We start from the raw sequence: 16686 nt of genomic DNA on the forward strand, positions 1-16686 counted from the left end.
TGATACTATTCCCCACTCACGTTGGTTGAGTGTGGTCTGTAATGAGGCTTAGCCTTCTGCGATAAGCTTCTCTGGCCAAATCCCTGCCTTTCTGAGTTTCCTTGACATATCCCTAGCTCTTGTGCCACGCATTGAAGTCTCCAAGGATGACAAGACCCTTTTCGCCTGCTGCTTGTTCTGTCTTTGCAGAATGTGCGTCGCGAGGACATGGCTCTCGAAAATTGCTACTTCTTGACGTGTTCGCGGCTCGATGATGACTTAAGATATAATTACGCTTTAGTTAGGAGCAGTAAGCGGATGCGCGATCAGGTAACTATGAGCGCGGCGTGTCATCGCAGTCGTCTTTAGCCCTCACTCCGCCAACAGCGAGACTGTAGGCAGGAATGACGCGCTAGCGCACTCGTAGTGACGTGCTTCGTCGCATGCAACGAAGCTGTAAGCGGCGGCTTGGTCAGATTACTACGAGTGGCCGCACTAGATGCACAGTCAGATTACTACGAGTGGGCGCGCGGTCTACGAGCGGGGCGTGTAACCGGAGTTGGCCTTAGCCCTAGCTTCGCTGACAGCGAGACTGCGGGCAGGAACAACGCGCTAGCGCATCCGAAAAAACCGGCGGGTTGTTTTGGATCCGCAAGACACCCTTCGCTCCTTCGGCCTACATGATGACGACGTAGCAATGGACCACTTTTTCCAGTGCGAAAGCAGAGCTTTGAAGTTGTTGCATGGCAAGGGCCGGCAAAGTAAGTTGACTGACATCTTTCAATAAATTTTCGTCCTGCTGGTCGTATCACTGTTTTTATGTCTCATACTCGCGGCAACAAAATTCCCGCGAAAATGAATTTTAGCGGTTTTTACGGCGATTTCGTTATTACGGGTTTCGACTGTATATCGTTAGTAATTGCGAGTTCAAACTGTCAAATTAAGTGCTCATAATATGCTACGATCGGTGTTTGACCTGCAGCGAGAGCGACGTAAGAACGTGAAACAGTTGTTGATTCCCTGAGTATGTCCTGTTTAAAAATAGACCAGCTGCCTGTTACTTGACATTGCAGTTTCGGTTCGTGATGCCTGCAGCAGTTTTGGGAACTTTGTGTAACAGTGATGCTCCAAAATACTGCACGTGTATAACTTGCAGGTGACTGTTGGCAACATTTGAAGCAAAATCAGGGAGATATGGGGTAGTTGTAGTGCGAAACAAAAACCAGACTTGACAACGTGTGCATGGCTCCCAACTGTATCACTGTGAAGGTACTGAGTAGCCTACTGCAATGACGAATAGAAAAAAAGATCCATCACAGGCAGATGGTGCAAAAGAAAACTTAATGATGGTTAAGGGAGACCTTAGTTTTTGATAAATTTCTGCAAGAGTATGTTTGTTTATGCTGGATATTTCATTTGTATTACTTCCAAGGCCTTAGGGCATCACAGGAGAGACTAGAAAATTCAATGCACACAAAGTAAGCATTAGTAATTTCTAATTTTACTGTGGTTCAGGTGTTTATTGTAAGGATCAGGCGTTTTAATGTAAGTAAGCAAGTACTCATGGACCGAGAAAGTAAAAATCCTGTGAATAATTTCATCAGCTTCCACCTGTTTCAGGACTTTGTTTCTTTAATTTTTCATTGCAGCCGATTCACTTCATTATTTCTACGCTTCCACATTAAGCCTTCACTGTGAGTTACTCTTCCTGCTTTCATGTGGAGGGCTTCAGACAAGCAACATGCATTTTCACAATAAGCTCCCAGCAGTTTCTCAGAACTCTGGGACCTGCTAATGGGATATTTTTGCAATATAGCTCTTCCATAACTGTTTTAATAACCTTGCCATATATTGACTTGAGCATGTAAGCTGCGCTCAAGTGTAAACAGTGTTTTCAGAAACAGAATGAAGAAAGTTCACCTGCCTTAGCGAACTGAACCAGGCCGGTTGGTAAGTACATTGCAAAATGTTGAATTTAGACAAGTCTGTACCGATCTGTTTAAAACTCACAAGTATAAGCAAGCACTGGAAACTGCTCAAAACATGAACAGCAGCATACGACCATTAGAATGGGAATTAAAACTACTACTATGGGGAATTAAAATTTAGGAATTAGTTAAAGACGCGTGGCGAAAAACAAGCTCCCCACACTATGGAACCCCGCGGCCACGGCTGTACGTCTCGCTCCAACGCGTAAATCTTGTTCGTCTGCTACTTGTCGTAACGCCACGAGTGTGCAGATGCCGCCTGTTTACGCAGTCAGCCCTCACTGTTTACTTTCAGCTTCAGTAGTTCGGAAACAACCCCGAACCAGTCGTGACACAACGCAGCACCGCAATCAGCCACTCCTCACCCCGGGAGCGCGGCCGCGGCGGTAACAGAGCCGAGGACAGACGAGGGCATCAGGCATTGCGCGGAATTGACATTTGCAGCAGTGGTAGCCAATTAGACCTGTGGCAGACGACATGGGCGTTTCCCCTCTCTTGCATGCGTTCTCCAGCAAATGGTTGTCAAACAAGCGACCCGGCGCTTGTTAGCAGGTGTTGTACGAGAGGTATGGCTTCAGGCGAGCGACGCGGACGATGTAGGAAGATGTGGAGGGCATCAAAAGGTTTACAGGGGCTATTTTATATGTGACATTACCTGCTGTAGCACACGGTAAGGACCGGAATACTTGGGTAGAAGCTTTTTGGCCGGGCCACCGTGCCGTGGTGGAGCCCACAGAAGAATGAGGTCAGCCGTGTTAAAGCGGATGTTCCAGTAGTGGCTGTTACAACTATGTTTCTGATGGAGCTGCGAGTCTGAAAGGCATCGATGGGCAGTCTGACGGGCATTCTTGGCTGTGCGAATAGCGCGGCGAGCATATGCTGTGGACAGGTGGGCAACGTTGGTTACAAGCATGTGGAACTGCAATGTCGGGTATTTTCCATACAGAAGGTAAAAGGGAGAATATTCATCATTGTCGTGGCACGAACTGTTGTAAGCTGAAGCGACGAAGGGTAGCGCAATGTCCCAGTCGCGATGATCAGTAGACACATACATGGCAATTGAGGATGATAGGCTGTCATAAACTTGTGCTGTCGTAAACATGTGACCCGCTGATGAAGAGTGCTGTAATGTAAGATGGCGTCTTGAATCAAAAAGTCGCCGACGTCTGTAGTGCAGCTGCTTAGGAGAGGTCTCGTAGTGGCAAATTGGTTGATTAATCTGTAGCGATGGCGACCCACCTGTTACCATTGGTAAAAAGAGAGAAAGGGCCCAACAGGTCGAAGCTGACACAATAGAAAGGCTCGGCAAGTATGTCGATCGGTTAAGAAGCCTGGCTAGCGTCAACTTTTGCAGCGTTGGTACTTCTCGCAAGAAGCAACATAATGTGCGGAACCGTAGAGGCCGGGCCAGGAAAAGCGTTGACAGGCTTGGTCGTACGTTCTGGCAACATTAAAGTTGCCAGCTGTTGGTACATCATGTAGTTGCTGAAGTATGGTCGAGCTCAGATGAGTGGGCACTACGAGTAGTAGTTCCTGTCCCACGAGGTGCATATAGCGGCGGTACAAGATGCCATCTATGGCGACTAAGATTCGAAGCGAACTGTCTGTAGAGCCAGTATTCCGGTGGTCGATTAGATCTCGTAAGGACACGTCGCGCCGTTGCTCACTTCCTATGTTGCCGAAAGCGGAGAGCGAGGAAATACAGATTGACGCGCAGTCCGTTACATAGGGAAAATCGTTCTGGAAAAAAGGCTGACGTTTTGCCCGCGAGACCAGCCTTCGTCGGAGTAATGCACACAGGCGACAATAGCGTTATGTAAGGCAATTAATGACATAGTGTTGCACTGTTACTGGCTGACAATCTATTGTTAGAAGCACATAGGGAAACAATACGTGCAATAGGACAAGAAAAGGAGAATTCGCGTATGCGCACTTGCACAAGAAAAAAGAGTGAAAGAATGAAGTTGCAATACATGGGTCATCGGCACAAACAATAACGAATCATAGGTTTTATTGTGAGCAGATTATTAATGAACATCGGCGTGTGCACAGCATCCTGTTTTCACTGGTCCTTTTATTTAGGGAGGCAATCGCCGGTCTGATTCCAAGGGCGCCCATATCGGCCCCCAGAAATGCATCACGAAGCATGGACAATTGGAATTGATCCCTTTTGCGCACCAGCGAACGCTGGCTGTGGTCGGAAGAACGAGACAGAGCCTAGAATTGATCAAAACAAAAATATAGTCTCAAATACGGCAGAACAAACAACACACAAACACGCACACTCGGCGAAAATCATATACAATACGTCAACAATCATAAGTTACCCAGAACAACTGGTTACACCACACCAGATACACTCAATAAAACAGGCTCAAACAACAACACGCACTACAATGCAATCTCATGCATTATAGTAACCAAGACACTTATAGTCTAAAATGTTCGTCAAACATATTCAGTCTAATGTTCGTGGAAGAAAGCTTGAATGCTTCTCTTCAAGGCAAGACTCACTCAAAGTCCAGCATTGGTTGTCAACCCACCGCGTGCGAGGTTTCTTTTCCAGGAAGCTTTCACGTTGTCAACTGATTGCACTTCAATAACTAAATCCCTTCACCAGTAACACGTCGGTTACTCACATGCTGGGACTGCAAAACACGTCTTGGCCAATGGGTGGTAGACACACATTCTTCTCTTGCTTGTGAGACAAGCTTTTATCTGCAGGTGGAAAACTCTCTTCTTCTCCTGGTGTGACTTCCCCCGCGGCTGGATTATATACTCTAGCTGCTGGGTTCTTGAAATTTCTAGGTGTTTGGTCGGCGCGCCACACAGTTATGGCTGTAGAAAGGGCGAGACCGCTCTCGTAACGTGACGCCACTCTACATCATTTTGCCCCTATCCTTTGAGAGTTTTCCAGCAATCGCCCAGGGATAGATGTGGTGAGGTGGGTCGGTGTAGTAGAGGTGCCTTTGAGGGGGAAAGAAAGCACGCATGTGGCGTCGTTTAATATTTGTTTCTACGTTGCGCCAGCCTCAGTCGTGTCCGATTGGCGCCTGGTATTGTCACCGCTGCTAGAATTCGAAGAGCCGCGCTTTTTTGAGTGCTCATTTTGACACCTGTAATCATTCGACAAGAAAAATAAAATTAAACATGGACCTAATTTATCTGCTTGCAAGAGTAGCAGTAAATGAATAGCGGGGAAGATTGGGAGCAGCTAAATGGGTAGAAGGGAAAGTTTGCCAGTACTTTTTTTCATAGCACAAGTAACAGCTTTAAGGGGGCACTAGTGTTTTAAAACAGCACAAAATTGTAAAGAATGGTGACTGAAAAATTGCTATTTTAAGTACTTATAGTTGAAAGTATGTTTTGAAATATTTTTATATAATGGCAAAATACCATTTATCTTCGTTAAAAGTTTTATATATGAAGTCACAAATTTTTTAAAACTGAAAATGCAATTTTCTTGGCATTGTTACTTTTGTGAAGTGAATCTGCCTTATGGAAGTTTTGACCAAGTTTCTGTGAAGTTATCTGAACAAACTTAGTACCATTCTTTTTCGCAGGACTTCCACTCAACTTTAAGGGAATTATGATTATATGATAAAGACCAGCTAATTACTGGAAACTCATTTTTTCCTTCCAAAATTAAAAATTATTTCTGATCAAAGAAATAGCCATTTTGTCATCTAGTTTGCTTCAGCATGTGGAAAGAACATTTGAGAGGAAACTTGTAGTTTTGAAAGCTAACTTCTTTATTGCGAGTTACCATAACGCCCGGTAAGAAATTTTTTAATTTAAATGTGGAAACCTGTCATTACTTCTTTTTATAAATAAAAAATTTGAAATATGTTTGCAGATTTGAAATCTCCATTCAATGGTATGCATGCATGGTAATTTTCATGACAGTAGGATAATAAACAAAGAACTTCATTTAAGACCCTCGTCCCCCCTTCAGTTTATGGATTAAATATGATTTTCAAAGCTCTTTTCATGGTGGGAACGAAAACCAGATTGACGATTGTAGCTTTTATTGAATTAGTGGCCCGGAATTCGCACGTGTTTTGATATTGAAAGGTTGAGAATATTGGCAGCATGACACTTGTGGTTGTTAAATCAGTATCTGAAGGGCGTTTCGCTTTGTCCAGAATACTGTAATTTACAGATGGAACACTCGAACAAATAGATGCGGTTGTGTCAAGCATGAAACTACTTTTAATCTTACAGAAGAAATTGGTAGGAGTGCCTTTAGCGATCTCTGACGTCATATGCGCTCAAATATTGCATCGCAGCTGCTTGCAAGGTCAACAACCGACATTAACGGAAACCCTTAGCCCTCGTCTGGCTCTTCCTTGTTCGGTTTTTTTGTGCACTCTTAAAAAAGTTATTTTATGTATACATACCAACTCGCCCAGCTTTTATGGAAACTCTTGTTTTAGATGAAGTTAGGATGTCATGCAGATTACGAGACCGTCTGAAGACTATCCCAGGTGGCACAGGAAAGACTACTTCACGAAGAGAGCACTGCGCTAGTATGTTGAAATGTTTTTTAAGAAATGAAGAAACATTTGGAATCGATGCTGAATGTGCTAGTCCCAGACTAATTTGTGCCTGAACTGACGGTTGCTTTTCAGTATGGATTAACTTCTTTCGATTTAGTGCATTGGCTCTTTTAACTGCATCCTCAACAATGTGGGGTAAGTATTCCTACTGCATTAAAGCTTTGTGGAGTTGTCGACACTTTTTATTAAAGTCTGACTGTTGCGAGCAAATTCTCTTGAAGCGGAGTGCCTGACTATAAGGTATACTTGTTTTTCAGTGTTTTATATGCCAACTTTTAAAATGAAGATAGCAGTGCCTGTCAGTAGGTCTCCTGTAAAGTTTAGTGATTAGCTTGTGAGTTATGGAAACTGTGACGTCATGAAAGTTAACGGTAAAACGAAATTCATGAGAAAACGAAATGGACTGGTGAACAGTGTTGAAATCGGCAATAAAGGATAAAAGTTCAGTTCCTCTATAGGACCAGATAAAAAAATGTCATCTATAAACTGCGTATAATAAAGAGGCTTTATTGCCAGATTGGGTGCTTTGCTGCTGACCCGCAGGTCGGGGTATCGTATCCCAACTTCGGCGGCTGCATATTCAATGGAGGCGAAAATACTGTAGGCCCATGTGTTCAGATTTGGGTGCACGTTAAAAAACTCAGGTGTTCGAAATTTTCGGAGCCCTCCAGTACGGCCTCTCTCATAATTATATGGTGGTTTTGGGACATCAAACCCTTCATATCAATCAATGAATTAATGCACAATTTCTAATAAAGTCATCGTCCAGAACAGACGTAAAGTAACTAGTTAAATTAGGTCCAGTGCAAGTGCCCATTGATGTTCCACTTACTTGAAGATGAGAAATCAGAATTCAAAATTTCTAAGCTGTAAGAATAATTTCAATAATGGAGCTAACGTGTTACTTACAATGGAAGTAACCTCAATTTTTGTGCTTGCATTTCACTTGACAGCAGAATGTCAGTCTGACATGAATGTCACACAATGTTTGAAAAAGAGTCTTACTGTGGATCCTTCAAAACTGTGTAATGGCTTGACTGTCACGAATCTATCAACATATTAGGCTGCTAATGTTTTCTTCATTTCAGAAACATGATGTACGTGTCACGCTTCTGTCTACAACAACTAGACACCGTCGAATTTTAAATGAAGACGAGGTATGTGAAATACGCGCTTTTTTACCAGCGCAAATATTTTATCATTAGCTGAAGTGTGCATTTTTTTATGTGTGAGCTTGGTAGTTGGGGTAATGTTGGATGTGTTTTATGTAATTTGCCTAGCGGACATGTGACATTGCATGAGCAGCAGCACAGTGGTGAATTGTGCCCATTTACCGTTGTACGGGCAAATAAGTTTTTTACGTAGAGCAGCCAAACTCTGTGAATAAAAGTGTTTGCAACTCTGGAAACATGCTACAATCTATCATAAAAGTTCTCGTTGCTTAAGCAGCATTTAAGTCTTGTGTCTTAGTTCTACTGACATAGCGATGCTGCATAACACGTCTCCTGAAAGTCTTTCAGAATTTTTCTTTCCAGATGTTTTGAGATCATGTTGCGAATGCTCATTTCAGCAGAACCTGTTACATGGCCGCAATATTGATGCATGATTTCTATGATTATTGAAAAAATGGCCTAAAACTTTCGAGTATGAAAGCTTCATGTAAGAACGCTTGCATTTTTACAATAGCATCTTTTGTTCATTTAAGTTTGCTCACATCCAGGGGTGCGACAGCTGCGCCAATTGCGCCAATTCTCCATTTTTGCGCTTAACTATGCCACAACCACGAAATATGCCTAAATTGTGCCAAAATGCCCGACCAGCCTCAAAGTTTTTTTAATTTGTGCTAATTTCAGGGGGAAACGGTGGCCATCTTGGTTATCTGTAGTTTGCAATGTCAATCAATCCAAGTGCGCAAACCCTAACGCTAAACCATGGTGTAAAATATAATCCTGTTAGGTCAGGGCACTCGCAGCTCGTGTTTTACCAGATAAACTAACAAAGCCGTGCACCATCAGTCCGCTGACTGCTGCGGATATATATCGGCGGGACGATGCAACTTGAAGACAAAAAGATTGGCAGATTGGCACAAAACGAGACAAAAAGACTGGCAGGCAGGCAGGCGGGTGGGCCGGGCGTGCGGGGCAGGGCAGGTCAGGGCAGGGCAGGGCAGGGCTCAAAGTCACCGAAGTTCGCTAAGAAATGCTTCGCATTTAAAATTGTTAGAAAAATTATGTTTACATATGTACAAAGACTGCAACGTACACAGACACACCAAAATTTGTTACAAAAAGATATGTTTACATAAGTTTTACGTCATGGTAAACAAAGAACACACAAATGAAACGTAAAGGTTCGTACCTTCAGGAAACCTCATCTGTAAAACTTTGCCTCTTGTGCCAGAAGATTGCACTACCTAATGGCAGGCAGAGTGGACAATGGGGTACCGACTAGCCCAAACAAGCATCTTGCTAACGCATATATCCTCAAATTAACCTAGAAGTGGTAGTCAGCACCACTGACTACCATGACAGCGAGCAACAAATGGAAAAGTACTAGCTTCGAAAATGTTGAATAAATTGAACTTGTGGCTTATTTGTTTTAAGCTATTGCAGCCAGGCTCTTGCCTTCTTGTGCAAGCAAAGTGCCGCAGGTGGTATGCAGAATGCTGTGACATGCGTTTTTCAGATAGCATAGGTACTGATTATGTTTTGCAATGCTGTTGCAGCTGCTTGCAGCAGCCAGGAAACTTCCAGGTTTGTCCGTGCGGTGAGTTCACTTCAGTCATGCAACAGAATTTCGTCACCAAATTGTGGTTAGTTCACCAAGGTTATTTAAAAAGCTGATCTCTTTTATTTATATTTCCGACATCCCATTATGAATGGTTGAGGGTATAGAAACCCAGACAACTAACCAAATGTTAAACATTTCTTGCCACTACCATCTTGAAAAGTTCAGAAACATTGTTACAAATATTGAACATAAAATATTAGTGCGTTATAGGTTGTGTGAGATGATAAAACCTACTGTAATTTACCTTGTCCTCATGATGCATGAGGTTGAGCTCAGCACGAAAAGGATATTCCATGGTCGTCTATTATGAGGGCAAGTGAAAAGTGTTTATCACATCTTAGGTAAAATAATGTACATACTACCTTGCTCTGTACTTGCTAATCTCATAAGTGCCATTCATGATCTCATGGTGTGGGCAGTCCTTTTGTGTGGTATAGCTTGAATTTTAAATGTGGAGCAATTATTAGTCGCATGACGTCGCGCTTCGGCATCGGCGGTGGTGCTGCCTACACACCCCCTCTGTGAATTATAGCATATCGTGTCTCGTGCCCGCCCAGGAAGACACCTGCAGAACTGCTGCTCGCTCCCCCTCTCTCACCTCGAAAGGCCGACGCATGCAGCGTCTACTAGTAAAAAAACTACTGCTTGCGCTGCACAACCGTTGTGCAGGTTGTGCAGTGCGGAGAGTCGCGACACAATTTAGCCACTCACACTCAGACGACCTGCCACGGTGTAACCCGGTGAGAGCGCGCGCACGTGTCGCTGCTGTGCTTTATTTTGGAACGGACAGCTCGAAAAGGCATTGCACAAGTAATGCTGCACTGTGGTTTAGGAAAACAACTTTGTCCAAAGGCTACTCTCACCTACAAAGCACTAAAAAAACGGAAAGAAGCCTGCAAAGTGGCCTGCGTCCATGCACATGGCATTGAAAGTACAGTACTGTGCGGTGATGGCAACTCCCTCATCCTGATTTTTTGGTTGCGTGCTCTGTTTTGTGTTAAAGCTAGTGCAGGCTGACATGCTCCCAGTGATAAGCGAGGATACCACACTGCCCACATCTGTAGTAAAACAAAACAAAACAAACAGAAACAGAGTAAGTGGTAGCTGCATCAATTTTTTTTCTAGCATCGTATGTACGCCCTGTCAGTGGTATGTATGCACGGAGACGTTGCTCGAGCAAACCACCGTGGCAGCATAGCACTTGTATCCCGCTACTATGCTGAGGGCGCGCGATAGGTTACCGACCACGGCAGCCGCACTTCAATGGAGGTGAAATACAAAGAACACACGTGAAGCAAGATATATCTGTGCATTGGAGAGCCCCAACAATCACAATTAATCCTGATACCCGCACTACAGCGTGCCTCAAATTGATATCTTTTTTGGCACATGAAAGCCTAGCAATTATCAATGTTGAACAGACACCATTACTTTAAGCACAAGCAAGCGGACAAACAGAAACTGTGCATTAAGCGAAATAAAGGACAAATAAAAATCGAAGACATTTTATAATTCTCTCGCAAGGCATGAATTCTGATGTTACTTAGCCACGGCAGCCACTGAAAAGAAGCTTACCGCATCGGCTGACTCTTGAAAGCTAAACTTAGAGTAGTCCGCTATCTTGTTCGTAATTAGAATCCTGTCTTCAGCGTAAATTAAGTTAAACAGAGGCATCTCAGCATCGGGTATTCACTGCGATAGTATCTTTTATAACAACTTAGGGGCGTAGGCAAACGTGCCCCCACAGAAATGTTGTGGACAAGGCAGCTGTCCTTTATATGCCTAACTGTTTACAAATAATGTAGACAACCTGCCCATCGTGTCAATCACTTCACGTGCTGGCATCAAATGGAGCTTTTAGTGACAATGCTTAGATGGATGAATATATGAGAAACTTTGTTTGTCCTGAGGTGCACGACTCAACATTCAGCGGTACAGAGAAAAAATTACATATGCTATATGCTGCATAACATTCTCATTTTATTTCCAGCAAAATGCCGCTTAAATTCGATCGCTTGGCTCTGGTTTTTACTGGCAGCCGTCTGCACTTTTGAATAAATATAGCAGACACGTGTCGTTCGGTTAAGAAACCAGCCCAATATTACTATAGACAGGAGAGCGAAAACAGAGCATATTTTGCTCGCCTGACCGCTTGAATGCAATGCTGCCTGCTCTCTTATTGATATGATTAAAAAAGAAAAATTGTAGACGGATACGTCCTCCCTGTTTCTACATATTGTTGTACTTGAATACGCAGCAGTACTGCAAACGCCCTTTGGTTTCGTTAGTGCGATGCCAGCTGCCACTCTCTTCTGCGGCAGCGGCTGAGAAGTGCGCGCTTTGACCGCCAGAGAGGCCGTGAAAGCTCTAGCTCTGGTTCCCTTTATGTAGGCACTGGATAGCACTTTAGGAATTCAATCAAGAGTGTGTTTAATATTGGCTTTCGCTTGACGTTAAAGGCAACACATTTTCTTCATTCAGTAAATAATAATAATGAAGAAGAAATACCAAATAAGCATCCCACACCATACACAATTATGCAATATTCACGCGGTACCCCCACCACTCTGCAACGCGAATACTTGAGTGTCTCCCCCTCTCCGTGGGGAGATGCGGGTGGCATTTTTCGTCTTTATTCTAGCGGTCCATATACCAAAGTTGTCAGTATTGTTGATAATGAGCGGATGGGGTTTCTTTTCTTGCCAAGTGACTTTTAGATTTTTTCAGTCAGTTGTACTTTTGAATTATTTGTATTGTTGCAGCAAAAATAGCTATTTGAGTGCTCATCACGTTCAGCAATAACACATTTGCGATTACTTTGGGTGGTTAAATTTTGATGTCAAACTTTTCTCTAATCAACAAGTAACTTTATTCATGTACTGAAAAATGTGCATTCAAGTAAATGAAGATAACCTTGGAGACAGTGTTAAAGGAGTGCAAAAACAAAAATTTTGCATGCTCTTTTATTTGCAATAAGTAGCTAAGGACCAACTTAACACCACTGGCAAAGTTCTTTGCTCGAGAACGTGACAATTAATTTAGAGATGCTTTTGTCGTGCCAATGCCCAGTTTCGGTTCAGAGAGTGCCAAGTGACGCTTTACTGAGAGTGGTTTTTGTGTAAACATGTGTGGCTACATGAGCACACAAAACTGTGTCAGGGATGCAACAGCTGTGCCAATTTGACGCTATTTCCCAATTTTGCGCCGAGCTGTGCCAAAACCATGAAATTGTCCCACGCTGCGCTAAAATGCCCAACCAGCCTCAAAATTTTTTCAGTTGCGCTAAATTCAGCGAGAAATAGAGGCCACGTTGTTGCCCACCTCCAGTTTGAGTTGTCAATCAATTCAAGTGCAGACCCTAACCTTAAACCACGGTAACCTAACCATGCTAACCTTAATCCCATTAGGTCAGGACACTCGCGAGATGCGATTGACCATATAAATTAACCAAGCCGTGCACCCATCGGTCCGCCTACTGCAACGGATACATATTAGTGGGACAACACAACTTCAAGACAAAAATGCGTTGCTGTAACCACGAATGCTTCGCCGGAAATATGAACTTCCTAGTCAGTAAAAGCAGCTGTGGCATGTCAGTAACTAGAGCTGGGAGTGCATACCGTGTTTTCTGTGTGTGAACAGTCGACTTGCTGAGGATGCTGAGGTTGCCGGCTACCATGTTGGTCGCCATAGCAACGACACGTAAAACATTTTTCTCTCTTGAAGTTGTGTTAGTTGCGTTGTCTCGGCGATAGATATGCGGTGTTGTCGCCGGACCAATGGGCGTGCGCCGCTGCTACTCTATCTGGTAGAACGCGCCTTGCAAAGGAGCCGAGATATGCCCTAAACCTAACCCCCATAGTAAAAAAAGGAGGGGGTGGGGATGTAGCAGTGTTCGAAATTTTATTGGCCTTGTTCTAACCTGTGCATAACGCTGCTTAAACCACCTTCGCCGCAGTACATTGGTGTCCTGCAGAAAAGAGTAATATGATTTGGAAGGGGCTGTTAGCACTTCCCACGGAACAGCAAATTTCGTTCAATTACTCATGTGTGTATACTAGAGCATAATTTTGAGTACTATTATGATCGCCGACGTCTGAAAAAGTTACTGGCAATCATTTGGAGCGGTGTATGACAATTATGCTGCCCTAAAATAACAAAAGGAAACTGCGCTAGTTTTTTTTTTTGCCATCCCTGTTCCTCAGTTCCACGACAGCTTGGCAGATGGACATTTTAATTCACGGATTCTGTCAAAGGATTTGACAGACACGGCAAGTGCTAATGTGGACATTATCATTGTTTGCTAAGTGGGGTAGATCCAAATACTAGTTTTATTGTTGAAACAGCTATGGTCATGTTAACTCTGCATGACTTAGGCGATGTTGAATTTCTTGAACATACTATTTTATTCTAAATGCAAGCCTTTCTTCCTCGAAATTTTGTCTTTTGTGATAAAAAATAAAGGTTTTATTTTCCATAACCTGCTCTAAATTTGCATTTTACTGCTCTGAAACTAATATTCTGCTCCTCCAAAGATTGCTCCAAATTCTATTTCGGCTTTTGCACTTCTGCCGTGTGCATATGTGAGCAAACATTGACAACTCCTTTCAACAAAAGCACCCTCCCAGACGTAAACATGCGTCTTCCCCCAAATATGCACTGCCGAGCAAAGACATAAGCCTTTGTACCCCCATTCAAGCTTGCACCCTCTTTGTGCTGAAACATCTGTTGACGAAGAGTACTCTTAAAAATCGCGGCAGCCAACAGAAATTTGTGATAAAGGTAACGGCTGCTGTTCTTAAAGCAAATAAAAGATGCGCTTTGCACATGTTGCCATGACATATGCATTAAAGTTCAATATAAAAATGTTGTAGGCTGATATTTCTTAGATGATGCACGTGCATCCACACAAGGTTCCTCGCCTTCAGTGTTTTATGTCGTTATGCCTTTAAAGTGTAAATATGTGCTGTCGTTCATAGCTGTGCATATACATTTTTGCTGTGAAAAAGAATTGAAGAGATCTTTCTCAACTATTCTTCGTATTTGGGTGATAATTTTGTTAAAATAAAAATATGTAAAGAAATTGTGAATACACTCTATTCACGCTTCTTTTTGGTTGCATCGCGAAAGTTGCGTCACTTTTTTACCTTCTTTTGTGATGATTCATTGCTTGATAGCTCGGTATCATCTGGCAACTATATATTGACTAGCATGATCAAATGCTAGATGCATTATGCAAATGGTAGTGCTATATCAAGTGCAACGGAAATACTTCTCACATGTCTCAAGTATATATTTTTATTAGGAATTGTTCAGACTTCAATTTAAGCTGTTATACTTTTAAGCGTGCATTAGATAAGGTTGACATTGTTGCCACTCAAATCACTTATTGTAATTGTACGAATTTTTCGTGCTCATAATTGGTTTTCATTGATTTGAGCATTGGGCATGAAAACTGAAACAGGCGACTGCCAAAGAGTAGTGTTGCTTAGCAATGCTTTTCATTCGGCTTCACGCCACCATTCATGGCCAGGTGAGCCCATCGGTAATGACAGCAGTGATTGGCTCAAGGTAGTCATCACGAAGTTCTGCCATTTCAGGGCAGCACTGTCATGATATGCGCGGTAGGTTCATCTGGCGCGCGATGTTTGTGAGTTTGTGCTGTGCCGTGCGCCGACGAAGATGACGATGAGACAAGGAAAAGGCGGAATCGTGTCGTCAAAGTCAAGCCAAGCGATGGGGAGAGAGAAGAAGAAGACGAGAACGGGGCGTTCGAGAAGAAGGATCCGAACGAAACAGTGGCAGGCCGAAGCGCTCGTCGGGTCGTGGTCCCGAAGCCTACCTGTGCCTGTGGTCCGCACGAACCTGGCTCCCTTCTACCGTGTGATCCAGCAGCCGGCGCCGGTCCGTTGTACTCGGATCCGGGCGTTTTCCAGACCTGGGCCTACTACTGGCTGTCCGGGACGTGCTTGCCACACATCGACTCTGCCTTACGCTCCGCTCCGACCATGCCTGAGTCATCGCTGATGTCGGCGTAAGACGCAACGCAACGCATCGACTCATCTGCCTTCGACGTCACACGGTGAAGTGTTTCAAACCTTGTGTAGTGCAGTGGGGGACTACGCTAAGCGTCAGACCTTGTCTTTTGAGAACGTGTGTCGTGCTCGTACCTAAGGCAGTTCTTCGCTGTTGCCATGTAACACGCCAAGCTTCATTATCGTTTTTTTTCGTTTTTTTTGTGGCATTAAAGCCTTATAACTCAAGTTGCAAATGTCTTCGTCAGTCTCGACAACGATTATCTAAGTTGCCGTGATTACACGAACCTTATCCCTCACAATTGGCGTCCGCGACAGGACGAAGCCGTTTGCACTGGGTTGAAATCTGTAGGGAAGATGAGTGAGCAAGAGCTTATAACGCTAGCGGAACGCATGGGGCTTCAAGGAGCCGAGCTAAAGACGTGGGTAGACGCGCGGTTAGAGCGGGCTCATGAGGAATCTGTGCAAGCGCGTGAAGAGCGTTCCGCGGAAAGGCAGGCGGCGAAGGAACGTTTGGAGATAGAAGAGAGAACTCTTCAACTGCGAATTCGACTAGCTGAGGTTGAAGGTAGCCGAGAGCCAACAGCGCGGGACCGCGAACCTGAGAGGAGTCAAAGCCGCCCGTGCTTGATCAATCCTCACAACCTGATTCCAGTGTTTGACGAGGGGCGTGACGATCTCGATGCGTATCTCAAGAGGTTCGAACGCGTAGCAGTTGGTCAAGAGTGGCCTGAGGAGAAGTGGGCGACAGCGCTTAGTTTATGCCTCAGTGGGGAAGCATTGAAAGTCTTCGGTCGTCTGTCGCCAGAAGACTCAATGGATTACCAGAGTACGAAAATGGCCTTGCTCCAGAGGTTTCGTTTCACTGCCGAAGGCTATCGCGAAAAGTTTCGGCAAAGCAAGCCTGAAGACGGCGAAACTGGTAAACAGTACGCCACGAGATTACAGAGTTACTTCGATAGATGGCTGGAAATGTCGGAAACGGACGAGGACTTTGCATCCGTGCGCAACCTCATTGTAGCTGAGCAGTTTCTGAATAACTGCCACGATCGCCTGGCACTTTTTCTAAGGGAGAAGAACTGCAGGACGGTAAAAGAAATGGCCGAAGCAGCTGATACCTTCTTGGAAGCCCAGCGGCAAACAAACTTGTTGGTATTTCGTACCAAGTCTGCAAACAACATTCCCAAGGAGCAAGAAGGATTTACTTATACCCAGCCTCCTCTTAGATGTTTCTTCTGTGATCGACCCGGCCACAGAGCATCTGATTGCCGCACGAAACCCCAACGAGTCTTCTGTGGGCACTGTCGGAAGCCCGGCCACGATGCAAGAGCATGC

General features: G+C 44.1%; 1 long non-coding RNA gene across 2 annotated transcripts in view; it reads left to right on the plus strand.

Annotated features, from left to right (window-relative positions):
- Window positions 1-7645, plus strand: part of LOC142786569 (uncharacterized) — a 61579-nt gene extending 53934 nt beyond the window's left edge. For both annotated transcript variants that reach the window (XR_012889097.1, XR_012889096.1), the window contains exon 3: window positions 7615-7645. This is a non-coding gene — a long non-coding RNA (uncharacterized LOC142786569). The remainder of the gene's footprint in view (window positions 1-7614) is intronic.
- The last annotated feature ends 9041 nt before the right edge of the window (window positions 7646-16686 follow it).

The sequence above is a fragment of the Rhipicephalus microplus genome, unplaced genomic scaffold (assembly GCF_043290135.1).
Source record: "Rhipicephalus microplus isolate Deutch F79 unplaced genomic scaffold, USDA_Rmic scaffold_26, whole genome shotgun sequence".
NCBI classification, from domain to species: domain Eukaryota; kingdom Metazoa; phylum Arthropoda; class Arachnida; order Ixodida; family Ixodidae; genus Rhipicephalus; species Rhipicephalus microplus.